The sequence below is a fragment of the Gorilla gorilla genome, chromosome 5, assembly GCF_029281585.2.
Source record: "Gorilla gorilla gorilla isolate KB3781 chromosome 5, NHGRI_mGorGor1-v2.1_pri, whole genome shotgun sequence".
Lineage (NCBI taxonomy): Eukaryota > Metazoa > Chordata > Mammalia > Primates > Hominidae > Gorilla > Gorilla gorilla.
This window is the reverse complement of record NC_073229.2, coordinates 67,532,501-67,549,260: the sequence shown is the minus strand read 5'-3', so window position 1 is coordinate 67,549,260 and position 16,760 is coordinate 67,532,501. Positions and strand designations below refer to the sequence as shown.

The 16,760-nt window shown below is 36.5% G+C and overlaps 1 long non-coding RNA gene across 1 annotated transcript in view; it reads right to left on the bottom strand.

The window, feature by feature from the left end:
- Positions 1-6,716: 6,716 nt before the first annotated feature.
- LOC129534091 (uncharacterized) overlaps positions 6,717-16,760 on the bottom strand; it is a 31,923-nt gene continuing 21,879 nt past the window's right edge. Inside the window, exon 3 of the long non-coding RNA XR_010134101.1 lies at positions 6,717-6,742. This is a non-coding gene — a long non-coding RNA (uncharacterized lncRNA). The remainder of the gene's footprint in view (positions 6,743-16,760) is intronic.

The following is a 16,760-nucleotide window of genomic DNA, read 5'->3' as shown; positions in this document are numbered from 1 at the left end:
CATGGGGTTTTGCTGTTTTAATTAAAGGAGTTTTCTTTTTATACTAATAATTCAGATTGTCCCTTTATTGAGGCTTTTGCATCTTGAGGCAACTTGTGATTCAAGACGTGTGAATGGTGCTTTTCTGTTGTAAAATGGGAAGCACACAGTCTTAAGTGGAAATGATAAGAAACTAAAATGAGCACAAAGTTTCAATCAACACAAAATCTGCAAAAAAAAAAAAAACACCTATGGTCATATTGTCTGTCTGAATGATCTTAGGAGAGAATACAGCCATGGAATTAAAGAATTCCCATAAAATTATCTGGGCCCACATGTTTCTCAAAACTGTTCATGTAGCCCTGAGTGACACTTCAATTCAAAAAAACACCACTGTAAATGACATAAATCTATTTCTATTTTGTACATGTGATTATGCTTGACCGAGCAGGAGCATTGCCATCTTGGACAAGCCCCTCATTCTAAAGTTCACTTTAATAAAAAACCACCTAAATCCAAAGGGCATCAACCTAATGGCTAAGGTCAGCACGACCATAAACCACAAATAACACCTCCAACCAGAAACATTCCAAGCCATTCCCTGACCAGAGACATCCTAGCCGTGAGATAATCCCAGTCTGGCTGGGAAGATGCCAGCCTGGAGATTACCCCCGTCTGGCCAGAAAGATATCTGCCCCAAGATAAACTCCCCTCCTCCCAGAGATATTCCAACCCTGCCATAAAACTTCTGCCTCAAACAGGAACATTCCAAGCTTCTGATAATCCCCCTCACCCTCAAACCAAAATATACTCTTAAGTCTGTAAAAGAAAGCAGCCCTGACTGAAATCAGCCAGAAGCCCCTCTCATGTTGTACCTAAAGTAAAACTGTCACAGTTCTCGTATATGTATTAGTAAGAGTTAACAAACCACTTATTTAACTTTAAGAATTTAGATGCAGAAATGACTGTGAGATGATACAGAAAAGATCTACTTAGTGAATGGAATAGAATTAGTGCTAGCCTAAAGAGACTAAAAATTTGTAAAGCACATCCAAATAGAACTAAATAAACAATTATATCATATTTCTCCCTCAACTGATGTTTACAATAAATCAAAAGCTTAGAGGAAGTACTTTTAGTAGAACTGGCCTAAAAGTAGTAACCAGAACAAAAACATAAGGCCTCTCAGATGACAAATAAAGGTATCATGAGAAATTTAGATTGTTCCCTATAAATTGGCATAAACTATTACTACTTAAACTTTTGGAGAGTTCTGAAATGCCCAATGTAAATAATTAGTTTTCTCCTATAAGTACTTTCCTGTCATCTTGGAATTTTATCATGATTTAGGTTACCTAGGTAGAAGAGAACACTAGTGCTGACGCAGGCTTGATTGGAGCTTTAAGAGGACTAAGAATTCAATTCTGAAGGACAGACTTAGGTTTCAGACAGATTTCTCTCTCTTTAGGAGAAATTCTTGATAACAAGACAGAAATAACTTGAAGAAATATGACGTAGAATTATTATTTTACATAAATATTTTAAACAAAAATCCATACTCATCCCTTACTCTGCTGAGGGAGGATGGTCAAGCTGAACCAAACTTCATTGGATATACTGGGATACTGCAGATAGTGCAAAGGTGTCCATGGAAACGACATACAAAATATATAGGAAATTTGAATGATTTGGCTAGTAATGAAGTCAGAGCATTTGTTCCTAACTATTTAATATTTGAGTTGTGAATGTCTAGAAGGCACCAGTGGTGTTTGGGAGCCCATAATATAAGCAATTGCTTTCTTACTTGTATTACAAACTCTTGAAGACATACATATCTATTGTGTATAATGACAGTACTACATAGTTATAAAGTCTTTATTACTGGTGTTATTTCATCCTATTTCTGACTTTGTGGAAATAAGATACATTTCAGAAGCAGAATCCAAGTGGAACTAACTGAAGAAAACATTGTGTTTCTTCCTGAATCAACCACACTGTATAAATATTTGCCCAATGATTTTGCAGGACCGCAATATTACCCAAATCCAGAAATATGATTATACTAACCAAGGAAATACCATTTACACCTCCTTTCCACTTTCAGTATAATTTGTGTTATATATGCAAGACTGGAAAGAACAAGATGGCATAATGTCAATTCCATAGTTTGAACCAATATTTCCATCTGCAGAAATGCAACATACTTGCAGTTACAGATGTTTGAACCCTCCTTGTTGCTATCTCAAAAGAAACAAAATAATCTACAGAAATCCTATAATTATGTAGAGTGGGCATGTAAAACTTGATCAGTCCAAAACATCTGTAACATTCCTCCAGATGTACTAACCAATGGGAAGAGCCAGAAGGATTTATAAAATTGAATTTTGCGTAGGAATATGGCAAACTGTTGTGCATGGTCAGTAATTCATGATAGGGACTGCATTGAATCTGTAGTTTGTTTTGAGTAGTATGGGCATTTTAACAATATTAATTCTTCCAATTCATGAACATGAAATATCTTTCCATCTTTTGAGTGTGTCCTCTTCAATTTCTCTCATCAATGTGTTACAATTTTTTTATTGTAGAGAGGTTTTACGTCTTTCTTTAAGTATATTACTAGGTATTCTACTTTATTTGCAGCTACTGTAAATAAGATTACTTACTTGGTTTCTTTTTCAGATTGTTTGCTGTTGGCATATAGGCATGCTACTGATTTATGTATGCTGATTTTTTATCCTGCAACTTTACTGAAGTTGTTTATCAAGTAGATTTTTGGTGAAGACTTCAGCTTTTTCTAAATATAAAAGATCATATCATCTATAAATGAGGATGATTTGACTTCATTCTTTCCCATTTGGATGACCTTTATTTCTTTCTCTTATCTAATTACTCTGGCTAGGACTTCCAGTACTATGTTGAATAAAAGTGATGAAAATGGGGATCCTTGTCTTGTTCAAGATTTTAAAAGAAAGGTGTTTAGTTTTTCCCCATTTAGTATGACACTCAAAATAACCAAAAGATTGTAATTGAAATGTTCCTAACACAAAGAAATGGTTGACGCTTGAGACAATGAATATTCCAATTACCCTGATTTCATCATTATGCATTGTATGCTTTGTATTGAAATATCACAGGTACCCCATAAATATGTACAATTATTATGCATTTGTCATCCACAATAATTAAAAATTAAAAAATTAAAATTAAAATAGAAAAGGTAAATCTAACTTTAAAAATAATAATGATTTATGCACACATATGCTTATTGCAGCACTATTCACAATAGCAGAGACTTGGAACCAACCCAAATGTCCAACAAGGATAGACTGGATTAAGAAAATGTGGCACATATACACCATGGAATACTATGCAGCCATAAAAAATGATGAGTTCATGTCCTTTGTAGGGACATGGATGAATCTGGAAACCATCATTCTCAGCGAACTATTGCAAGGACAAAAAACCAAACACTGCATGTTCTCACTCATAGGTGGGAATTGAACAATGAGAACACATGGACACAGGAAGGGGACCATCACACACCAGGGCCTGTTGTGGGGTGGGGGGAGGGGGGAGGGATAGCATTAGGAGATATACCTAATGCTAAATGACGAGTTAATGGGTGCAGCTCACCAACACGGCACATGTATACATACGTAACAAACCGGCACGTTGTGCACATGTACCCTAAAACTTAAAGTATAATAAAAAATAAAATAAAATAAAAATAAAAATTAAGCCAAATCAACATCAACATAACCTAAAACAAATAATAAAATAAAAATAAAAATACTAATGATTTATGATTGTGGTCCAAAGAATCATGAGACTTTCAGATTGAAGAACATTATCAACAAGTGGGACAACAAGATTAGAACCATGTTCAACTGAAAAAAAAAAAAAAGCCAGCAAATATATGATTGACATGCACAAACTAACCTATTTTTTAATTTATTTCCTCACAGAATTTTTAGTAACTAGAATTATAATAATTCAATAAGTGGAGTAATAAATGTCATGAAATGAATTATATGCTGAAGACAAATTTGATTTCTCTTTTATGGTCCCTCTGGTTCTTCAGATATTTTCATTTGGGTAAAAACAAATTAAGCAAAAGCACTTTTTTTCTGATTATAAACATAATCCACACTATTTTCAAATGTGCAGTGAATACTACACATTAACAGCATGCTACTAATTAAACAATTCCCGGGAAAGCACAGAGTTTGAAAGCAAAATGTGAAAATGGTTTAGTAGACTGTCAGACACCCTTCTACTGAATCTCTGATTCTACCATCCACATAGAGACAGATGAAACCAGGAAATAGGGAGATATTTTTAACTTCGCACTACACTACCTCCTTTTTGAAGTCATCGGCCCCTTCCAACTTTCTTACCACACAACACAGGTAGTCTTTTTGGAGTCAAGGACCATTTTCAATCTTCAATCATTTTCAATACTCTCCTCAACAGCAGATTACATAATTCCTCTACAACCTCTCAAATCACTGTTTTTTAAATCTGTCCTATATTCCGTACTGCCTCTTGAAGAACGTGGTCTCCAAGTTTATTTTAAATGCGAGTAACTTAAAGTATGCCTGAATATGTGCTAGAAATTCAGTATAGCAGATATAATTATTGTGAATCTTCACCAATTTCACCCCATATATACAGGATTGAAGAGCAATCTAAAGAGGAGAAATGGGTGCTGGAGCCCATATAGGTACCTATCTTGGCATGGGCAACATTTTCTGCATGTCACTGTAGACCCAGTTGGTCTCAGCCACAAGAATAGGACTTAGAAATTTTCAAGGGAATCATTCCAAAGTACAATAATCCCCCGGGACCCAAATTACAGTCCAAGGAGTTATTTTATCAGTGCATTTATAGATAACATTGAGCTCATTTACAAGAAATTCTTACTTCCTCATTTTTTCAATTTATCAACCTTTAATTTGCTTTGTCATGTAATCGCAAATTCATTTAAGGTTATTTCCCTCTTTCTCCTATCATATACAAATATGTCTGGTCTCTAACTATACTAATCCTATTTTTTCTGGTGTCTGTCTATACTTCTGTTCTTTTATTTTCTATACTTCCTGTAAATAAGGGCTTGTGATGTTCTTATTTTGTTAAATACAAATCTATTCATAAAAAGAGGCTGTAAGTATCTGAGAATTTCATTACATTTTCTCGTGTAGTTGTGGAACAAAATTTTTGAATTAAAGTATATGTAACATATTATGAATTACTTTCATTTAATTTCTCTGTTAAATTATATATTATATATTATATTATTAACATCACTCTTTTAAAAAATGTTCAGTACTGTTCTTAGTGTTATATTAGTTGATAACATAATATATAACATATGTTACATAATATATGTTATATATTATGTTATTAACATCAATCTTAAAAAAAAATGTTTAGCAAGCAGGGCCCCTGCCCCTATATCTGAATCTCAGAGGACTGCTTTTATTTAAAGTACCTTTCTTGAAAATATCTAAGTCTCCCTTCTGTGGCTGGGATAGGCTGGGGCCAGTGGTACTGTCCTAGAAGTGTGCTCCAAGCCAAGTCTAGGACTTGAGTGGCTCTTAGTCTCCATTTCTCCCCCTTTGAGCTGCTGTCCAAATCTCTGCTCCATACATGGGATCTAGTTGCCCCCAAAGGCATCATGATTGAATTTATAGGTTGTCTCAGCCTCTGTGGCAAAGCCTCAGTTCCAAGTAGGCTGCCTGTGGGTGGATCACTCCCAACTGCCTGTGTGTGTGTGTGTGTGTGTGTGTGTTTTATCAGGATTAAATAATATTGGGCCACTAGGACTATGCTTACTTGCTGATTTTAAGTAAGTCAAGTAGTTTAAATAAAAAGAGGCACCATAAAAACTATATTCTCAGGGCTTTGCACACTCTAGAAGTCAGGGATATATTATCCCTGCATTTATTACCAGAATAATGTCTGTCAGGGAGTGGTATTTAAAATTTACGATAAGAAGAAAGCATTGGATCTGATAGGGTTGAGAACCACTATATCAGACTAATTATAGGGAGACATTACTTCTTATTACTGCAATCTTATCAAAGGTCATAGAATAGGAAGGTAGTTTCTGAGCATAGAGTCTCTATGGAGAACTTAAGCATTGCTCTTCTCTTCATATCAAGAATCCTAGCAACTCCCTTGCAAATGGAACCAAATCCTAGAAATTTACCAATTGTTCTTGACTAGGTACAACGTTAGCATCTGCCAGCAGACTCTAATCTTCTGATAGGAGATCCCTATATCCAAAACATGATTGGCATATAAATAAAATCTATGAGCAAGATCTACTTTGGAACACTGTGAAGAGAGTAAACATACCCCCAATAAAACAAGTCTTGAAGAGTTAAACACACACATACACTGTCAAATAATCTCAAAGCAGGAAATTTCTAAACTCTCCATGGTTACTGAAAATGGGCATGGACTGTGTATCCATGTTAAGGGATGGATTAGAAAACAGATAATATTTAACGTCCTTTCAATTATTGAAATAATATGAGTCTACTTACATTCTGATGTATTTCACAGTAAGACCTCCCTCTTTTGTAACTTATAGTTGCAGATCAAATCCAAGATCAATGGGACATATCCATCTCAGAAATTCCTGCTTAGGGCTAGCTGGAACCTCAGAATAAAAGTGTCAAGGCTCAAGCCACATTCAACCAAAGGTTTAAAGATTAAAAGGAAGACTCCTCCTCCCATGCAATAAACTGTAGAAGTCCTAAAAAGTTAATTGCAGATAAAATAGTCACAAATTTTATGGTTTTTTTTCTGTTCTCTTGAGAGGAGAGAAGGTCTTTAGTAAGCACATTAAATAATACTAATAATAACAATGACAGTAACCATAATAGCAGTTTTCCTGTATAAGCAATATTCTGTGATGGGCAATTTTGTGAAGTCTTACTAAATAAACTAATTTAATTCTCACAATCCCATTATAAAAATCTGTGTTAGGTTGGTGCGAAAGTAATTGTGTTTTTTGTCATTACGTTCAATGCCAAAAACCACAATTAATTTTCACCAACCTAATACTATAATTATCCTCATTTACAACAGAGAAAATTAAAGCAGACAGTTAGCCATTGGTAATATAATTAGGAAGAGGCTCAGCCAGAGATAACACATGGGACTGTGGATAAGCTTTTTCCTTTGTTCCTATAGCAAAGAAGAAATTTGAATGTCTGTGAAAGTAATTAACTTCTGATGATTATCATACACTTCAGGTTTCTGACATTTTGCCTGGAATATCTATTCTTGTAAATCTCAAACTTAAGTCAGGGGATTTCAGCATGCCATAGAGGACAACATATTAAATTTGGAGATAAGAATATAATTCCAACTTCTATTTATTAGCTATGTGATCTTGAGGTCTTTTCACTTGTCTAAGCCTGTAGAATGGAGATAGTAAGAGTTTTCTCTAACAGATATTAAAAATTCAAGTGATATAACATATGCGAAGGTGCTTTGTAAACTGTAAAGTGTTAGGAAAATGTTAATAGGATCTATTTCCAGCCTTCTCATTTCATCTATACACTTCCAGTACTTTCAGCATCTCTTCATTTCCTCAAATATGACATGTATAATATCAGACTCACCCAGTCATTTATTCAGTAAATTTGTATTAATGGCCTGTATGTGTAACACAATCTAAGGGAGTCAAAAAAGGCTTTTCTAAGTAGAAGTAATATTTGAGTTAAAATCTGAAGGAATTAGAGGTAGCCAAACTAGATATGAGGAAGCTAGCCATGAAGCTACGAGGAGAGAGAGTGAGGGACAGAGCAACCTAGGCAGAGAGTCCAGAAAGTACAAAGTCCCTGGAGTGGGAATGAGCTTTTACTGAGAAATGTTAGGAAATCCAATGTGGTTGCAACATCAATAGGGAGGAGGAGTGTGATTTGCTTGAGAAACACAAAGTGCAATTTGTAGGAAGCAACCCTTCTGGAGCGTGGAGTTGGTTGAGGGAAAGTCTGAAAAACAAATTAAACAATAAAATGAAGAGCAACAATGGTTCTGTTGAAAATTGTCTCATAACAAATCTTGAGAACCATGCATATAAATGCAGTATTCCCTTTTCATGAGTTTCCCTAGGCCAAGAGGTACCTTTCAAGCAGTAGAAGAAATAAGCATTTAAATGATCAAGAATATCTGGAGACCCAACCCAAGATAGAAAAATGTTTTGAAACCTGGAAAACAGCACATGCTAATTAAATCTAAAAAATTATCCAGCAGGCAGAAGAAAATTTTATTTAACCCGTATAAGAAAGAGACTTTCCAAGGCCAATACCACTTGAGTAAATAACCTGATCAGACACCATATGAAAGGGTCAGTACTTGTTATCTACATACAAAAAATCTATTATTATAATTAGTTTTGTAAACCGAGGCGGGTTGTAAAAACTTTTCCTTTTGCTTAAGATTACATTGAAATGGACATGGGTCACTTTCATTTTTGTGTAACTTGGAAGAAATAGTAAAATCTCACAGTGGAAGTTATTTAACCTGATGGTTAGATTGTTTTCACTTTGTGAGTATCCTAGAAATAATAATAGCCTTTAAAAGGTAGTAAAAAACAATGTTAGCTAATCTACAAGCTTCATTTTAAAGGTAGATGAGGTATTTTCTTCAATGAGGGACAAGAAATAGTTTCACAGCCACAAGGACTGAACCATAAACTTTGGACACCAGTGAAGTATTAAAACAAACATAAAAAGGTCACATATCAAAGAACAAAAACTCAGAGCCAACTGGAGAAACATCCAGATAAATCACTAAATGGATTTCTTTATTCCTTGAGCCTTAATATAAAGGGAATTAACATTTGGCAAACAACTACATTACATGCTTAAGGGACAATGAATGAGCAGGACAAAGCAATCATTAGTTAACCTTTGAGAGAAAAACAAGATGAGCTCAAAGAAGGCACATGCACAGGAGTATAGCAGTGCTCACCGTGGATTTGAATCATTTTGGGGACACAGATGGTGATATTGTATAGAGTTGGACCCAAGCCCAGGAAAGAACAAACTTTCCAATTGTTACAAACCCAGGGTTATTGTGTGGAAATAAAGCTTTGGATTTACTTGTTCCAATAGTGTAGCTCTGAATTCCTCAAACTGGCATGAAAGAATAAATGCTGCAAGAATAACGCTCTTTCTTCTCTCTCATTCAGTTACTAACCCAAGTTACATTTTCCAAGTACCATTGTATTAATTTATTTTTCTGTGTTTTTCTTTTTGATATCGCTGTTGTTGACAGTGTAAATCAACCTCCTCTCCATTCCAACATGCCCGTTATTTCTTTCAAAGTACAGCTGAAAATGTATCACGTTCGTGAATCCCTATCTGACTAATCTTAACCAACATTTTAAAAACTATGTGTTCTTTCAAGTTAGCATTATCTATTCATTTGGTCAATATATATGCAGGAAAAGTACAAAGGACTAGAGATAAATATACACAAAAACGCATGAACGCAGAGGTCAAGAATACCACTGTTGAGAAGGAAGATGAACATACAAATAAATAGCCATATTTTAAAAACTGAGTTAGAAATATGTACAGAATAAAATGTGAGTATAGGAGAAGCATTCAAATATGCCTAGAGGAGCTAGGGAAGACGATTATGAAAAAAATGTTAATCAAGATGAGTTACAAGCAGTAAGTAAAAGTTTAGGGGAAAGAAAAGTAGGAAAAAAGAGTGATCTGGAAAGCAGGTGCAAAAGCATGGAGACATAGGAAGGGAAGGTGTCATTTTCTGCAGCAATGAAGCATAGAGTAGGAGGATTTGAAGCATAGAACAGATGAGATATGAAGGAGCCAAATTATGACATATTTTGTAATACTCTGAAAAGCAGATTATATATTTTCAGAATGGATATTAAAAAATGAACCATAATGAGTACAACATAGACACTGATCCAGCAAAACATTTTCAAGTCACAGCACTGAAGCAGGGTTCAGCAGGACACTTCTGGGTCAATTTGAGACTTAGTGGTTGCTAGATTGTGGGACAGTTCATTTGGGTTCTGAAAGCAGAAGTCAGGCTGGTTCCAGAGTAGGGCAAGGAGAAGTTGAAGGGGTAAGGAGAGCAGTAATTTGCCAAATGGTGTCTGGTATATACTGGTTAAATAAGAACTCTGTTATTTTTATCATTATATATTTTATTATTCATATTAATATTATATAGTGTATATTTTTGTTGTCTTTGCTGTTCCTTGTTAGAGTTGAAATCAAGGGAGAACAATCAACTTTAAACATGATAGAATGATCATTTATGCAACATTGCTCTGGTATCAGGAGGAAGAAAGAATGGAAGAAAGACGAAAACTGGAAAGAGTAAGAACAAGATAAGGGTATAATCTGGAGAATAACTGAGGGCCTGGCCCAATCTAGGACTGTGGTGTTTCCAATGTAAAAGATGAGCTCATATTAGCAGTATCTTGGAGGGACAAGTTGCAGTTCTAACTTGAAATGAACAGGGATAATTTGGAGCTAACAGTCTAGTATACATCCAAAACATTTAGTCTGTTCTGGATTTTATGTTTAAGACATGTATCCTAGTATTCCATTCTCACTAAAATGAAAGTATTTCTTGATTTTCTGGGAAGTTCTTGGTATATATATATATGTGTATATATATATACGTATATATATGTATATATATATGCATATATATATACATAGGTTGTTCTGCAATAATTTTTTAATAGTGTCTTCTTTCTCTTTTAAAGTACCACAGATTAGATGGTCATTATAACCAGCTTTGAAAAAGTTTCAAGTAGTTCAACACATGTTTGGCTTTCAAAAGATTTCCCCAAATATAAGAATCATTTGGGAAGCTTACTGAAAATGCCAGAGTCTAAACTCCACTTCCAGAGATTCTGAGTCAGTGGGTTTAGGATAAAACAAAACAAAACAACATAAAACAAGACAAAAATCCACATGCTTTAAAAAAAAAAAGGTGAGCACCTTGCTGTTTTTTATTTGCTTTTAGGAGGAGTGCATTAATATATCCAAATGAGCTGCATACTCTCTCTTCTCTCCACGGAAGTCAGAATAAATTATACATACCAAGTTCTCAGCAAATACTATGTGGCTTATGCAGATGATCCCCAACTTATGATGATTCAACCTGGGTTTTTCTAGGATGGTGAAAAAGTGATAGACATTCAATAGAAAACATTCTTCAAATTTTGAGTTTTGATATTTTCTCAGGCTAGCCATATGTGGTAGGATACTCTCTTGTGATGCTGGACAGTGGAGGTGAGCCGCAGCTCGCGGTCAGCCAGGCAATCACTGGGGTAAACAACCAATCTGTTTTTCACTCTCAGTACCGTATTCAACAAACTACATGAGTTAATCAACATTTTATTATAAAATAGGCTTTGTGTTAGATGATTTTGCCCAACTATAGGCTAATGTAAGTGTTCTGGGCATGTTTAACGTAGGCCAGGTTAAACTATCCTGTTAGATAGGCTGGGCATATGCAATGGTTTGGATGTTTGTTCCCACCGAACTTCACGTTGAAATTTGAGCCTCAATATTGTAAGTGGAGCCTAATGGGAGATGTTTGGGTTATGAGAGTGGATCCCTCACCCACAGATTAAATCACTCCTTCAGAGGTGAGTTACCATTCTATTGGTTCCTGAGAGAGTTTGTTAAGAAGAGCCCAGCACTTCCTACCGCCTTGTTCTCTTGCTGTGTAATCTCTACACATGCCAGCTCCCCTTCACCTTCTGCCGTGAGTGAAAGCAGCCTAGAACTCTCACCAGGTGCAGATGCCTAATCTCAAACTTTCCAGTCATCACCTTTGTGAGCCAAATAATCCTTTTATTCTTCATAAATTGCCCAGCCTCAGATATTTTGTAATAATCACAAAATATGAACTAAGAGAATTGGTAGCAAGAAGTGAGCTGTTGCTATAAAGGTAGCTGAAAATGTGGAAGTAGCTTTGGAACCGGGCAATGAGCAGAAGTTGGAAGAGTTAGAAGGCTCAGAAAAAAAAAAAAAAGAGAAAGTTTGGAACATCTTAAAAATTGGTTGTGACTGTGAACAAAATGATGACAGAAACCTAAACAGTAAAGACCATTCTAGGGAGGTCTCAGATTGAAATGAGAAATTTCCTGGGAAGTGGAGCAAAAGTCACTCTTATTACATCATAGCAAAGAACTTGGCTGCATGGTGTCCATGCCCTGTGGCTTTGTGTAATGCTAAACTTAAGAGTAATGACCTAGGCTATCTGGCAGAAGAAATTTCTAAGAAGCAAAGTTTTCCGAGGATGTATAGGAAAGCCTGGGTACTCAAGCAGACACCTGACATAGGACCATAACCACCACAAACTGTTCCCTTCTGGGCAATGCCTAGTGAGGCTGCAGAAGTGGAGCCACTGTCTGAACCCCAAAATGGTGGAGCAACTGACAGTATGCCACTTCAGCCTGAAAAAGCTACATGAATTCAACTTCAACTTGTGAGGGCAGCCACATGGGCCTGCATGCCAGAAAAGCCATGAGATGGGGCTAAGCAAGACTTTGGGAGCTCACCTGTGTGCCCAGGATGAAGAACATAAAGTCAAAAGAGATTATTTTGGAGCTTTCAGACTTAATGTCTGCCCTGCTTGGTTTTGAACTTCCAAGAAATCCTTGCTTTTGGCTGATTTCTCCCTTTTAGAGTAAGAATGTTTACCCAGTGCCTGTACAACCATTATATTCTGAAAGTAAATAACTTATTTTTAATTCTACAGTCTCATGACTCTCAACTCTCATGGGAATGTGGTAGTAGGAGATTGAGGAAAAGGATTTACAGAGTCAAGTCTTGAGGCCCAGGGGAAGGCAAAGCCCAGGGAGGAGGAGCAGGAGGCCAGCTACAATGAGTCCACAGAAGACAAGGAACCATGTACTTGTGCAAAGGAAATAAGGTGAAAAGTCTATATGACCAAAAATGACCAAAGTTGCTTCTAGATAAATAACATAATTCACACTGGACAGAAGTAAAATACTTTGTTTTACTCTTCCCTTCTCAGGCATTGTGGCAGAAGGGGAAGGGAAAGCCAAATGCTTCCAAGCTTCTCTCTGGTCTGTGCATTGGCCCAGTTTTTGGGATCTGGAGTGGCTAAGTTAGCCCAAAGCGTTTCAATACAATGCTGGAGGGAGGTGAAATGCTCTATATTATAAAGTGAGAATGTTTCTAGAGTTTCTGGAAAGAAGCCAGAGAGGAGCGAATTGTGTGGGCCACTTACGCCAGAGGCAGGAAGCAAGTTGGTAAAATAAATAAATAAATAAATAAATAATAAATAAAACTTTTGAAGGTAATTTGAAGGTTTTAAAATACAACCTCAGAATTCTTTGACACTCCACCAATTGAGAGGCGAGGTCTATGTCTTCTTTCCTTGAATCTGGGGTCTGTGACTGCTTGACCAATAGAATATGATAGAAGTGATGCTGCTCTGATTTCCAGGCCCAGGTCTTATGACATAGGCTGCCATTAGCCAGTCAGCCATGTGGTGCACCATGTTAGAAGTAGATCCTCCAGCTCTAGTCAAGCTGCCAAGGGATACCCATATAGATCAGAGAAAAGCCATCGTTACTGACCTCAGCCCAGACTGAAGGTGCATAGCAAAATACCTAATTTGTGTTTCTTTAAAACACACAGAAAACAAAGAAATAACTTACCTGGTTTCTAGTCTTTGTTTATGAGATAGATATCAGGAGCAGTTTCCTAGCTAGAGCTGGAGAAATTATGTGCCTTCGAGTAAGCAAATTAATAGCAATAATTACATCACTACATTTCTACTGAGGCCTACTTTGATGACATGTTTTGAACATAACTATTAATAAAAGAAAATGATACTATTCAGAGAAACAAATGTTCTGATAACATTTATATTTGTGTATTCATACATGAAGATGTAACCAAAGTTCTTTTTCAGCATCAATCATCTTCATATTGATCCCAATAAAATTTTAAGATGAAAACATTAGAAAGGTAAAGTAAATGAAATACACCTGAGCAACCAAGAGGCAGAGTATAATTTGTGGCTTAGGGATCAGAAAGAAATTGTGGAGATAAAAAATTTAAAGCAATTAAATGAGCTATAAAGAAAATATAGTCTTGCCTGAGATGTGTTTATCTTTCATCTTAGGAAACAATTTGGCTTTTTACAATTGCTCTCAATAAAGAAACGTAAGCTTATGTCACCAAAGTTGACTGTCTAAAACAAATTATCTATTCCCATTTACAATGCCACCACTAATATTTAAAGACTTGTAATCTGATTGGTTTTAAAAAATGCAACAGTATGTCATTGTCAAAAGGCTCTCAACATTTTCAGTATAATAATGACTCCTTTAATTTGACATTTGAATTTTTTAGGAACTAGTCATGAGCAATTAGGATGTGTGAAATGACAGATGACATATACCCAAGTGCTTTTTATCAAGTATTTTAATTTACAGGTATAACTCTCATTGGATACATAAAAGATACTACTGATAATTACAACAATTTCAATTATATAAATCAACTAGACAGAAGTTAAATGTATGCTACAAATACAAAAGTTGAAAATGGTAATTTATTTTTATGATAAATGTCTTTTTCTTAAAATGTTAAATAAGGAAGCAAAGAAGAATTAGAACAGAAAGCAAACATTATTTAATTCTCATCACTGAAGTGAGAGTTGTTATCATTTGGAAGATACAATGCTTTTTTTGTGGTCAAGGATACTGAGCACTTCTTGTTAGGTAACATTAATCAAAGACTACATTCATAATTTTAAACCTGGCCTTAAAGAGAATAGCAATAACACAATACCTGTACAAGGTGGCTATCCATTTACAGTCCTCTTCATAGAAAAATATTGCCAAAGTTAAGAAAACACCACCAAAAAGATTACTTGCAAATCATTCACCATTAATTTCTGATTTTTTAATGTTGTATTCATGTGTAAACACTGCTCTGTTTATTTCCCAAGAGCAAAATATGTCATCAATAGAAATTATGCCACTCACAGGATAAATTATGCCACTGCCCACAGGATTCTCAAACTTCCTCCTCAAATAGCAAAATATATCTTCCTTCTTTCTAGTTTTTCAGCAACAATAAAGATATAATCTCTGCCAATTGCACACACACACACACACACACACACACACATACACACACAATTGTCCTAGATATCTGAAGATTATACAGTGGATGCTATTAATTTCTGTATATCTATTTGTTGAACAATTAATTCTAGTGATGCTTATATCCATACTCAGATTATAGACACAGTCCTGTAACATATGTCAAAGTTTACAGAGAAAAAGAGAAAATTGATTCTTATTTGTCAGAAATCAGGACTTCAGTTTTGGATTGTCCTTCAGATGCTTCATTCCCAAGACCTTATTATTTCCAGCAACGGTTCAGTGCTTAGATTTTAAAACTTTGATCTAAAGAGTTGAGCAAAAACACAACCCTAATTATGAAAATTTATGAAATGATAGTGTCACATATGACCCTATACTAAACAAGCTACAGCAAGTTAGTCTTTAACAGACAGCAGACTAGAAGCAGGTAGTGTGTGCCACTCCCATGGAGAGAAATAGAGGGGTGAGTAAATACAGCACCTTCAGTGGAAATATCCAGGTACACTCATTAGGGTTCATCAGAAAAACAATTCAACCCACAAAGAATGGAGAAAAGAATGGCAGGATATCTCCCACCCAGGAGCAATGTGGAGCCAGGGGAGTCTCCCCAGCCTGAGGAAGTGGTAAGTGAGTGAGCACTCCCAGGTACTGATGTTTCTCCCATGGATCTTTGCAACTCTTGAGTCAGGAGACCCCTTCATGAACCTATTCCACCAGGGCCTTCAGTTAGACACACAGAGCTACACAGAGTATTAGAAGAGCAGCTGCTTAGACACACACGGAGCCCCAAGTGAGCTTCCCAATAAAAGTGGCTGCAGCTCTGGCAAAATGGGAGGTTAGACCTCCATACATACCTCTAGCAAAGGGGCTGAATACAGGGGCCTGAGCAGCTGCAGTCTGCAGACCTTGCCTCCATGGCACCTCACTGGATAAGACCCACATCTCAGAACTTCACTCAGCTATGTGTAGCAGTATTATACCTCCCTGAGACCAAGCTCCCAAGGGGTGTCTTGGGCCACCATCTATGTTCTTTCACAGCCTTAACTATTAATACCTTTGAGCTCTGAGGAATCCAAGACAACTAAGGACTGGAGCAGTTACCCTGGTAAAGTGCAGGAGCTACACAGAGAGGTAACCAGACTGTTTTTCCATGTGGGTCCCGGATCCTATTTCTCTTCCCTGGTCAGAATCTCTCAACTGAGGTCTACAACCACCTCTGCCAGTGTTTTCCAGCTGGCAGCAGTTCCAAACCTTCCTGGGATGGAGCTCCCAGAGGGAGGGCAGTCTTCCATCTTTGCTGTTTCGCAGCCTTCACTGTTGATACCTTCAAGTACTGGAAAATTCAAGGTGACTAGAGACTGGACTGGATCCCCTGCATACTACAGCAGCCCTGTGGAAAAGTAGCCAGACTGTTTTTTACATGGGTCCCTGATCCCATATCTCCTCACTGGATGGGTCCACACAGCCTGGGTCTTCACCCACTCCCCACTGGGGCTATCAAGTCAGTATCAGCTCTGCAACTCCATGGGATAGAGCTCCCAGTGGGAGGGGTGGGTTGACATCTTTGCTGTCTCATAGCCCTCACCAGTGCTATCTCCAGGCTCTGGAGAGT